The following is a 12,227-nucleotide window of genomic DNA, read 5'->3' as shown; positions in this document are numbered from 1 at the left end:
GATCAACTCTTGTAATACTCATATCATCAAGATCAATCAAGCAGGAAGTAGGGTATTACCTCCATCGAGAGGGACCGAACCTGGGTAAACATGGTATCCCCAGCCTCATGTTACCATTAGCCTTAGACGCACAGTTCGGGACCCCCTACCCGAGATCCGCCGGTTTTGACACCGACATTGGTGCTTTCATTGAGAGTTCCTCTGTGTCATCGCTGCTAGGATTGATGGCTCGTCTCGTTGTCAGGGACAACATCACCTCTAAAGGAGCACTGGCCCAAGGCCAAACTCTTCGTCTTGGCGGTTTCGTCATGACCACCCGATCGGCTGTCACGCCGACAATGACTTCTCAGGTCATCAAAAACAGCCTCCATGTCAGTTCGGAACCTTCCGGACAGATGGATCCAATGGGGCTCTCTTCCCTTAATGAGCTCTTGGATTGCATCGCTGCCCTAGGTGTCTCTACAGACTATGATTGGATCGGGCTTAAACCCGACCAAAGGGAGATTTAGTCTCCGCCGGTCACCCACGAAATCGCTGTAGTAGAGGATCATCATACGAATTCTCCTTCTATTTTGAGGACGAACTATGTCCGGATTTCCGAGCTCTCTGAGCCGGACACCCGCTCGCGGGAGGACACGCCCCAAACCCCGAACTTAGGATCTGGCGACGAGTCAAACAAATTGGGCAGCATCCCAGAGCCCGGGCCGTTAAGCTCAGGAATTTCCTTGCCCCTGGGTCCCAGATTGGGTTAGGATTCAGATTCAAATCCACCCACCCACCCAGATCAATTCAATATTCAAAAAATCAGACAAGAGCCACAAGAGACTGTACATCATTACTGGGTCAGATTCCTCCTTGTGTTAAACAGGGTTAAGGTCTGTCGCAAGGAAGAGGCAATCTCCCTCTTCTGCAAAAATTGCACGGACAAAGGGATCCTCAACGCTATAAGTCGCCGTGAAATAGTACACTTTGCTGACTTACCGGCCATAGTGCAGAAGTACTGTGTGATGGAAAGCGCCTGGAAAACCCAAACGAACTTCTGGGACAATCAGGCTCTCACTAAACCCTCTGTCCGGTCTAAAAGGGCAAGCTCTCATAAGTTACCCGATTCAATTCCCAAAAAACCAAAGCCTAATACAAGGCGCGGAACCGTATTGGAAGAATGGCTCAGTGAGCCGTGCAAAATACACAGCACATCGGATACTACGCCAACTCATAGCCTTAGAGCATGTTGGATATTCCGGAAGGTAGCAAAGAGCAGCGAGGATCTCCTCTTAAACCATACAGCAGAACAACAACCCACCGGAAACAACAATACGATATTTACAGTCTTCGAGACTTTCGCCTCAAATAATAGGCGCAAGCGAGCTCAGCGCAGCCTCGCCGAAGTTTGCCACGTGCCAACAATAAACCCGTGGAACGACACGGCTATAACCTATAATGCCAGTGACGAACCTCAGTTCCGAACAGTCCGAGCGCTAGCCGCTTTGGTCCTTAGTCCAATCGTGGACGGCTTCAGGCTCACTAAAGTGCTCATGGACGGCGGAAGCAGGCTAAACCTCATCTACGAGGAAACCCTTAACAAAATGGAAATTGACAGGAGTACATGAAGCTCAAAATGCCCGGGCCCAACGGAATCATCACTCTAGCCAGTGATCTGGACGTCGCACTCCACGCTGAAAATAAAACCGCCGCCCTCGCCCTGGAGGCATTATCAGAAGCCCTCGCGTCCGAAGACCTGACAACGCTGCGAGCTATAGTGGACAGAGACGACGTGATACTCGACAAGCGATCTAAATCCACCTCCTTCAAACCCACGGATGAGATAGTCAAATTCCAAGTCCACCCAACGGACCCTACAAAGACAGCTTTCATTGGGACACAGTTGAACCCCACAATAGATGCCGCACTGCGTGACTTCCTGCATGAGAATTGGGATATCTTCGCCTGGCACCCTTCAGACATGCCGGGCATCCCACGCAGGCTGGCCGAACACAGCCTCAATATACTAAAGGGATACAAGCCAGTCAAGCAGACTCTAAAGCGCTTCTCAAAGCCTAAGCGGCAAGCCATGGGAGAGGAGCTAACCAAGCTACTCGAAGCCGGATTCATCAGAGACATCAAGCATCCGGATTGGCTAGCAAACTTGGTAATGGTACCAAAGAGGGACAAATCCTGGCGCTTATGTGTCAATTTCAAGGACCTCAATATAGCTTGCCCTAAGGATCCCTTCCCCCTCCCACGCATTGACCAAATCATCGACGCCACTGTAGGACACGACTCATTGTGCTTCCTCGACGCATACTCCGGATACCATCAGATCAAGATGGCGGAGTCCGACCAAGCCGCAATGGCCTTCATTACACCATATGGCCCCTTCTGTTTTAACACCATGCCTTTCGGGCTCAAAAACACCGGCGCAACCTATCAATGCATGATTCAGACACGCCTGGAAAAACAAATTGGCAAGACAGTAGAGGCCTATGTAGACGATGTGGTCATCAAAACAAGACACGTTGAAACTTTAATAGATGACTTGAGGCTTACGTTCGACAACCTCCGAACATACGACATCAAGCTCAACCCGAAGAAGTGTGTCTTCGGGGTACCCTTCGGGAAAATTGCTCAGCTTCATTGTTTCCAATAGAGGAATTGAAGCAAATCCGGCAAAAGTTCAAGCTCTGTCACGGTTGGCTATCCCAACAAACCTCAAGCAGATCTAGAAACTAACTGGATGCGTGGCTGCCTTAAGCCGCTTTATCTCCCGCTTAGGAGAAAAGGCACTACCTCTGTATCGCCTTCTTCGACGCACCGAACACTTTGAGTGGACGGATGCGGCCACGGCCGGACTGGAAGAAATAAAGGCACTATTGGCCACAAATCCAGTCCTGACCGCGCCAAACATTGGCGAACCCATGCTATTATACATAGCCGCAACAAACCAAGTTGTGAGGGCAGTGCTCATCATCGAACGAGAGGCAGACGGACACAAGTTCCCGGTTTAAAAGCCGGTATATTACGTGTCCACTGTCCTCACTCCATGCAAATCTCGGTACCCACACTATCAAAAGATAGCATACGCGGTCTTCATGGCATCCCAGAAACTACGACACTACTTTCAAGAGTGTTCGATCACGGTGGCCTCCGAAGTACCACTTAATGACATAATAAATAACCGCGACGCAACAGGACGGATTGCCAAATGGGCTATTGAGCTTCTTCCGTTAGACATAACATACAAACCACGGTGGGCCATTAAGTCGCAAGTCCTGGCTGACTTCGTCGCTGAATGGATAGAAGCCGAACTCCCTAAAGAGTACGGCGCGTACTCAAATTGGATCATGCATTTCGATGGCTCTAAAATGCTGGATGGATTGGGAGCGGGTGTCGTCCTGACATCCCCCACCGGAGACACGGTTCAATACATACTCCAAATATTATACACAGACTCCAACAATGCAGCCGAATATGAGGCACTGTTGCATGGTATTTGGATGGCAGTCTCCATGGGCATCCAACGCCTCGAATTATGCGGGGACTCGAACCTCGCAATATCTCAAGTAAATGGAGACTTTGACGCCAAAGACCCAAAAATGGCGGCCTATCGCAATGCTCTCCTCAAAATGTCAGCACGGTTCGAGGGGCTAGAACTCCACCATGTGGTCAGAGAAAACAATCAAGCGGCTGATATCCTCGCCCGCATCGGCGCTAAATGCGACCCCGTCCCACCTAATATCTTCTTAGAAAGGTTATTCAAGCCGTCCGTGGCATGTGAAGGGGAGTCCGGCACTATGAGTCCGGCTCCGAACACAAACCCAGATTCTGAACCATCTGACGTAATCGGAGGCTCTGCCACCGAAATAACACCTTCAGCCCACGAAATAATGGCTGTCATCGCCCCGTGGACCGAGCCCTTCTTGGCCTACCTAAATAGGCAAGAGCTCCCCGAGGATCAAAACGAGGCACGTTGTATTGTGCAACGCTCTAAGGCCTACAAAATCCATGAAGGAGAGCTCTACAAGAAGAGCGCCACCAGAGTGCTCCAACGACGCATCTCCGAAGAGGAAGGGCGGCAACTCTTAGCCGAAATCCTCTCTGGACTAGGAGGGCACCACACGGCAGCCCGATCACTCGTAAGCAAGGCCTTTCGAATAGGTTTTTACTGCCTGACAGCCCGAGCAGACGCACAGGACCTCGTCCAACATTGCGTTCGTTGTCAACTATTTGCCAATCAGAGCCATATGCCCCCCACCTCCCTCCAAACAATCCCCATTACTTGGCCTTTTGCGGTCTGGGGACTGGATATGGTCGGACCCCTTAAAAAGGGAAGCCATACGAAAAAATATTTATTGGTCATGGTGGACAAGTTCACCAAATGGATAGAAGCCAAACCAGTTAAAACGGCCGAATCCGGACTAGTGATAGACTTCATATCAGGGGTTGTACACCATTACGGTGTCCCCCACAGCATCATCACTGACAATGGCTTGAATTTTACAGCCAACAAGGTGAAAACCTGGTGCGGCAAAATGGGCATTAAGCTCGACTACGCCTCCGTCTATCACCCGCAAACAAACGGTCAAGTTGAACGTGCAAATGACTAGTGCGATCCTTTAAGGAATCAGACACACATTGGGTCGAGGAACTCAACTCCGTACTCTGGGGGCTGCGAACCACGCTGAATCATACCACCGGATACACACCATTTTTTATGGTGTACGACACAGAAGCAGTACTGCCCTGCGACATAATCCATGACTCACCACACGTGCGCATGTATGAAGAGAAGGAAGCCGAGCTAGATCGGCAGGACAACTTGGATGCTTTAGAAAAGGAGCGTGATGTCGCTAAAGCCCGTTCCGCATTCTATCAGCAATAGACTCGAAGGTATCAAAGCAGAGAAGTATGGGACTAAACTTATAACATTGGCGAACTCGTTTTACGCCTCCCCGAGAAGAAGAAGGACAAGCTCAAACCCAAGTGGGAGGGTCCCTTCATCATTGATAAAGTTCTCACCGGAGGAGCGTACCGTCTGTGCAGTGCATCTGATAACAGACTCGAGCTGAACCCATGGAACGCGGCCAGACTCCAAAGATTCTACGCCTAGTGCCAAACTCAGTGTTCGTCTCCCTAACTCTGCCTCTTCAATTATGTTCTCTTTCTTCCTTTCTCGCCCTCTTTTCCTTTTTAACATACATCCTTAAAATTATACGGATTCCCTAAGCACTCCGGCCGCACTATGCGTGCACACTATACATGGGGGCTTCCTATTCGGAAGCTAAATACAACTACTTTAATGGCTCCTTGCCAGCCACATATGCATTCTTCTTTCCATATGTGCCTTTTCTTCACCACTATATGCATCGATATGACTTAAGTTTTGGCCATGCTGGGTTGCCTGGCTCTTGTATTTATGCCCTACGTTCCCGTTAATTCGGCTAGGACATAAGGGGAGCACCTCTGCGATTGTTACTGACGGTTGAGCCGGATGTGTACCTCAGACTGGGTGAAGCCGAAAGCTAGCGTTCTTAAGGGAATATTCCATCGGTGAACAAAAGATGTTCTCGTTCATTACAATGTAAATACCCAGATGTTTTGTTTTCTGTGCTTATGTTCGCAGTTCAGACATGCACATCGATGCATGCGCACCCAGAGAAAGGAACCCCTAACGGAATTATTCTCTCTGGAAGATGTTTCTTACTATTAATGTAATATAACATAACTAGTTCGGTACTTGTCTGTTCAAGCACTTATGACCCCTACGCCTGGTTTCCACGCATACCCCGGTTTTTCATAACTGTGCGAGTATTCGGATACACCTCGGACTGTCGGGTCCGGGGGCTGAAGCGAAAACGTCCGCCACGACAAATGATTTTCAATCCGGCTAGGGAGTACATAAGCCCATTCAAATTACATACTCATTTAAACTGGTTGTGTACTCTTCCTCTATACCATCTAATAGGATGTCTAGCTTACAATCCTGTTGGGAATACCTGGCAGGGAAGTGGATGGCCACAAGGCCTGGGCAATACCCTGCATCACATGTCGAGCTCGTTCGTGCAGCTGTGAAAGATCTTGCAGCATATCGCCTGCAGATCCGGGCATCTCCTCTCCGGGACGGCCCATCACCATACCTACAGACACAACTCTGTCAAATTCGCTTCCTCGCCGAACTGTTTTGCAGCTCGTTACAAGCACTTACTATAAATGCCGCGTCAAAGCCTCCGGTTCTCCTTCACGGAGTCCGCGAGCTGAGCCCAAACAACTTGCAGCTTATTCTACTCCTGAATAGACTGCGTCAGCACGCGTTCGCCCGCCTTCAGCTGACTGCGCAGATGCAGCTCATTATCTCCCACAGTCTTCGGATTTCCTCCGGGATTGTCTGCCGAATGTTTTTTCAGATTTGTAAAACATGCCGAAGAAACAAACTGGTAGAAGGAAATTATTACCAGAAGAGGCCTTTTTGGATTCCTCTTGTTCGGCTCGATTGGCCGTCATTTGGGCCTTACATTCCTCCAGCTCTTGAGACAACTGGGCATTCTTCTCTACAAGAACCTACACATTTAATGATCCTTAAATCAGCTGTTCCAACTGTTTCAAGTCTCAGGGGCTACTACTACACATACTTATCAATTTTTCTTACCCGTATATCCTTCACATACTGGTCCGTTGCTCTGGCAAGTCCATCTTGAGCAGCGCGGATATATGCGTGTCCAGAATTGAAGGCATTAAATGCCTCTTCGGAAAAAATACCACCGCGAAGTACAGCCCGTCGGCGCCGATGATTCATGGCACTCTCCACTTTAGAATTTGTGGCGGAAAGCCTATCCGTATCCTCCGCAGGAGGATAGTTCGGCGCTGCCCCCACATCAACCTCCGCCCGTGAATCCGGTTCAGGAATCCGGCTGCTGGAGGCGTGGCCGGTAGGGTCTCTAGATATAGTCCGACGTTTCCTACCAGGACATAATTTAAGCCGTCTTGTCTCGCCTAAAGACAAAATAACCACGGGGCAAGTTTAATGAATACCTCTGCGCCTACGTCTTGGTCCTGACCGCCTTCCTTTTGAGCCTGCCTTGACTAGGCGCCTCTTGCTGAGAGGCCCCCGTGGGTTCCGCGCGGCGTGCCGACTGCCATTTCTTTAAAAATACGGCGTGTGAGCATAAGGTACGACATAACGAAGGACTCCTTTCGGAAGGTCGGAACCCCGACATTACTTACATGTGACACAGGAAGCAGTCCGGCATAATCTGTGACGATGGCCACTAAAGAGCCACTGCTGCTTGCCTGGTAGAAAGTCCCGTTGGCAAATTCCACGGATATGTCCGGATCTTCTTCAAGTTCGGGGTCGAGAGCCCGGCCGGGATCCTCTGGCTGCGGAGAGGGGCTGTTGAACTCTTTCACAGCCTTCCTTAGTTCCTGTTTTGAAATGGCAAGGTAAATAATTGTGACAAAGAAGGTATGGTTGGGCAGAGTCGAGTAAAGGATGACGGCCTACCCAGCTTCGGGGGTTGTACATGGAAAATCCATCATGCGGTTTAATGCGGAGGAACTCTTCTTCTTCTCCTTTGTACAAATCGGACAGTATCCCCGCCAAAGACGTGGCGGAGTCCGGACCTTTGCAGCCGCAACGGGAGGCATCGTCTTCTCCATTGAAGTGCCACATGGGTTTCCCCCTATATTGAAGTGGCTGCACTCCCCTTATTATACATATTGACATAACTTCGATTATTGTAAATCCTGATTTGGCCAGGGTTTTTATCCTGCTCATCAGGTAGAGGACTTCTCTGTTGTCTTCCTCCTGGGGGCTCTGAGGACGCCAACTTTGGCATTTCTTAAGTGGAGAATTGGTAAACGCAGGAAGGCCCGTCCGGACTGGGTCCGGAAGGGGAACGTCGTCGACATGAAACCACTCTGAAGGCCAGTCTTCGGACGCCTTCTTTGGAGTACCGGACAGGTATCTGGTCTGGGTAATGCGCCATATTTCGGCTCTGACCACTTGATATATAGATCCCTCTTGGCTGCGGGGGACGAGGCAGAATAACCTCTTCCATAGCTCGAAATGGGCTTCGCAGCCCAGGAACAACTCGCAAAGGGCAACATAGCCCGCAATGTGTAGTATGGAGGCGGGAGTAAGATTATGCAACTGGAGGCTGTAGAACTCCAGGAGCCCGCGGAGGAATGGGTGGATTAGAAACCCAACGCCTCTTAGCAGATATGGGACAAGGCATACCCGCTCCCCTCGAGATGGATTAGGGAATCTTTCCGCTTGTTCCCCGCCATTATAGGTGGCTAGTCCGGATCGGATGGGGACCATGAATGCGGGCGGAAGGAACCCTTTGGCCTGCAGCTCTATTAAGCGGTTGTGAGAGATGGAACACTTTTCCCAATCCCTTGGTTTCGAGCTAGGGGAGCGATGGGCAGGGCTGCGGCGACCGGACATGATGGAATGGCTTCTTTTGAACGCGCTCTGTGGAGTGCTTGCTCGTGAGAAGGTGGTGTGATCTGGATCTGAGGATCCCCGTCTCTTCAAATAGATGAGCTTAGGGTGGCGAATGTAAAAATGCCCCGGCCCTTCGTCTTCACTCGACACGTGGAGATGGCCATTATTGAAGCACAGAAGCCAAGGAGTACAACCTTACTGGGAGGCCGGACACCGTTCACTATGGTGGGTGTTCCGGATTGGAGAAGAACCCGCCTTGCAATGCCGAAGACAATCTGTGCGCCGGACTCATCGTCATTGAAGCCTGGTTCAGGGGCTACTGAGGGAGTCCTAGATAAGGGGGTATCCGGACAGCCGGACTATATGCTTTGGCTGGACTGTTGGACTATGAAGATACAAGATAGAAGACTTCGTCCCGTGTCCGGATGGGACTCTCCTTGGCGTTGAAGGCAAGCTTGGCGATTCGGATGTAGGTCTCCTTCTCTGTAAACCGACTCTGTGTAACCCTAGCCCCCTCCAGTGTCTATATAAACCGGAGGGTTTAGTCCATATGACACAACAACAATCATACCATAGGCTAGCTTCTAGGGTTTAGACTCTCTGATCTCGTGGTAGATCAACTCTTGTAATACTCATATCATCAAGATCAATCAAGCAGGAAGTAGGGTATTACCTCCATCGAGAGGGCCCGAACCTGGGTAAACATCGTGTCCCCAGCCTCCTGTTACCATTAGCCTTAGACGAACAGTTCGGGACCCCCTACCCGAGATCCACCGGTTTTGACACCGACAAAGATGACCAAGGCCAAGCATCCAATGAAGACTATCATGACTACTACTCGACCATGCTTCACATGGACCTCTTTGGTCCTAATCATTATTCAGCAGTTTCAAATGATGCATCTCTATATGGCTTTGTTATTGTTGATGATTACTTTCGTTACACATGGGTGCATATTGTCACTTACAAACATGAGGTGCAGGAAGTCTTCAAACGATTTTCCTCGAGGGCTTCAACCAACTTTGGTGTGAAGATCAAGCACATCAGAAGTGACAATGGAACTGAGTTCAAGAATTCTGGTCTTGATGACTATCTTGATGAACTCGGTATTACTCATGAGTTATCTGCTCCTTATACTCCTCAGCAGAATGGCGTCGTGGAGCGCAAGAACATGACTCTTGCTGAGATGGCTTGCACTATGCTTGATGAATACAAGACGCCTCGTCGATTCTAGATTGAGGCAATTAATACTGCGTGCCACATCATCAACATGGTATATCTTCACAAATTCTTCAAGAAGACTTCTTATGAACTCCTCACTAATAAGAAACCCAATGTGAGTTATTTCAAAGTCTTCGGTGCTAAGTGTTGGATTAGAGATCCTCATTACAACTCAAAATTTACACCGAAAGCACAAGAAGGTTTTATGCTTGGTTACGGAAAGGACTGGCACACCTACAGAGTCTTCAACAACGTTCTTCACAAAGTTGTTGAAACTGTAGATCGGCGGTTCGATGAAACTAATGGCTCACAAAGAGAGCACCTACCTTCTGTGTTAGATGAACAGTCACCTGAGGAATCTATTTTCTTTTCCGGTGCACTCGCTTTGTATCTCCGACACCAAGGAAGGAAACGGTGGGAAGAAAGCCTAGCCCCTGTCCGGGTTCAAAGCTACCGAGGATGTCCTTCCTACCGAAGAATCTATTCAAGAAATCATTCCAGAACGTGAAGAACATCATACTGATGCACCTGAAGAAAATGGTGCTGAAGAAAATGCTGATCAAATTCCTCGATGACAACCCGCTCATCCTCGCAATGCAAACAAAGTGCAAATTGAGAAAATCATCAGCGACATCAACATTCCAGGTCCTCTCACACGCTCAAAAGCTTCACATTTGTCTAACTTTTGTGGGAACTTTGCTTTCGTCTCTATCACAGAGCTCACTAAGGTAGATGAAGCATTTCTGGAGCCTTAGTGGATTCAAGCTATGCAAGAAGAATTACAACAATTCAAGATGAACAACGTCTGGGAACTAGTTAATCGCCCAGATCCTCGCAAGCACAATATCATTGGCACAAAGTGGATATATCGCAACAAGCAAGATGAAAATGGCCTTGTGGTGAGGAATAAGGCATGACTTGTAGCTCAAGGCTACACACAGGTTGAAGGAATTGATATCGATAAAACTTTTGCACCTGTTGCTAGACTTGAGGCTATTTGCATATTACTTGCTTATGCTAACCATCATGATATCACTTTATATAAAATGGATGTGAAAAGTGCATTCCTCAATGTCAAGCTTGAGGAAGAAGTATATGTTGCTCAACCCTCAGGTTTTGAGGATCCAAAGCATCCTGACAAAGTCTTCAGACTCAATAAGGCCCTCTACGGCCTCAAGCAGCCCCCTAGGGTGTGGTATGATACTTTGAAGGAATTCCTCATGAAGAAAGGCTTCAAACCCGGTTCACTTGACCCTACTCTTTTCACTAAATCTTATGATGGTGAATTGTTTGTGTGCCAAATTTATGTTGATGATATTATCTTTGGCTGTACTGACCAACGTTACAGTGATGAATTTGCCTATACTATGAGTGAAGAATATCAAATGTCTATGATGGGAGAATTGAAATTCTTCTTAGGTCTTCAAATTCGTCAACAGGGCAATGGCATATTCATATCTCAGGAGAAATACCTTAAGATGTACTGAGAAAATTCGGCATGCAAGATTGCAAAGGGGTCAAAATTCCAATGCCCACAAATGGCCATCTATGCACTGATGAAAATGGTATTGACTTTGATCAAAAGGTATATCGCTCCATGATTGGTTCTTTATTGTATTTATGTGCATCTAGGCCAGATATTATGCTTAGTGTTTGCATGTGTGCCCAATTTCAAGCTACACCGAAGGAATCACACCATAAGGCTATGAAGCATATTCTTCGATATCTAGCTCACACACCAACACTTGGATTATGGTACCCCAAAGGCTCGGCTTTTGATCTCATTGGATATTCAGACTCTGACTATGTTGGTGATCGTGTGGACCACAAGTCAACATCAGGCACATGCCGTTTCCTCGGACGATCTTTGGTCTGTTGGTCCTCGAAGAAACAGAACTGCGTATCACTGTCTACTTCTGAAGCTGAGTACATTGCCGATGGTTCTTGTTGTGCTCAATTGTTCTGGATGAAGCAAACTCTCAAGGACTACGGCGTCAACATGAAGAGTGTGCTTCTCTACTGTGACAATGAGAGTGCAATCAAGATTGCTCACAACCCAGTTCAGCACTCGAAGACAAAGCACATTCAAATTCGTCATCATTTTCTCCGTGATCATGTGTGGAAGGGCGACGTCTCTATTGAACATGTATGGACTGAAGACCAGCTAGCCGATATCTTCACTAAGGCCTTGGATGAGAAGAGATTTAGCAAGTTGAAGTGTGAGCTAAATATCATGAATCTTCGAATGTTCTTTGAAAAAGGACACTCATCCTAACACTTATGCAAATTTGATGACTTAGATGTGCAACACATGAAGAAATGTTTTTCTTCAATCAATGAAGACTAACACTCTAAGTGTGAAGAAATTGATGAAGAATTTGATTCTCAGAACCCTACGACAATTGTACATGGTGTCTGAAATCATCATTCTTATACGGTGGGTCACGCCACCACCAAAAGTTGAAAATCTTCAATTTGAGTTTTTCCTCAGTTTTTGAAATTCCTCAGTTGTTCATTTTCTTCAACTTTGCATTGTCTTCACTGTTTCCGTCGTTTTTCTTCATTG

This window comes from Triticum dicoccoides, chromosome 6B (genome assembly GCF_002162155.2).
Source record: "Triticum dicoccoides isolate Atlit2015 ecotype Zavitan chromosome 6B, WEW_v2.0, whole genome shotgun sequence".
NCBI lineage: Eukaryota > Viridiplantae > Streptophyta > Magnoliopsida > Poales > Poaceae > Triticum > Triticum dicoccoides.
This window is presented reverse-complemented; position numbering follows the sequence as displayed.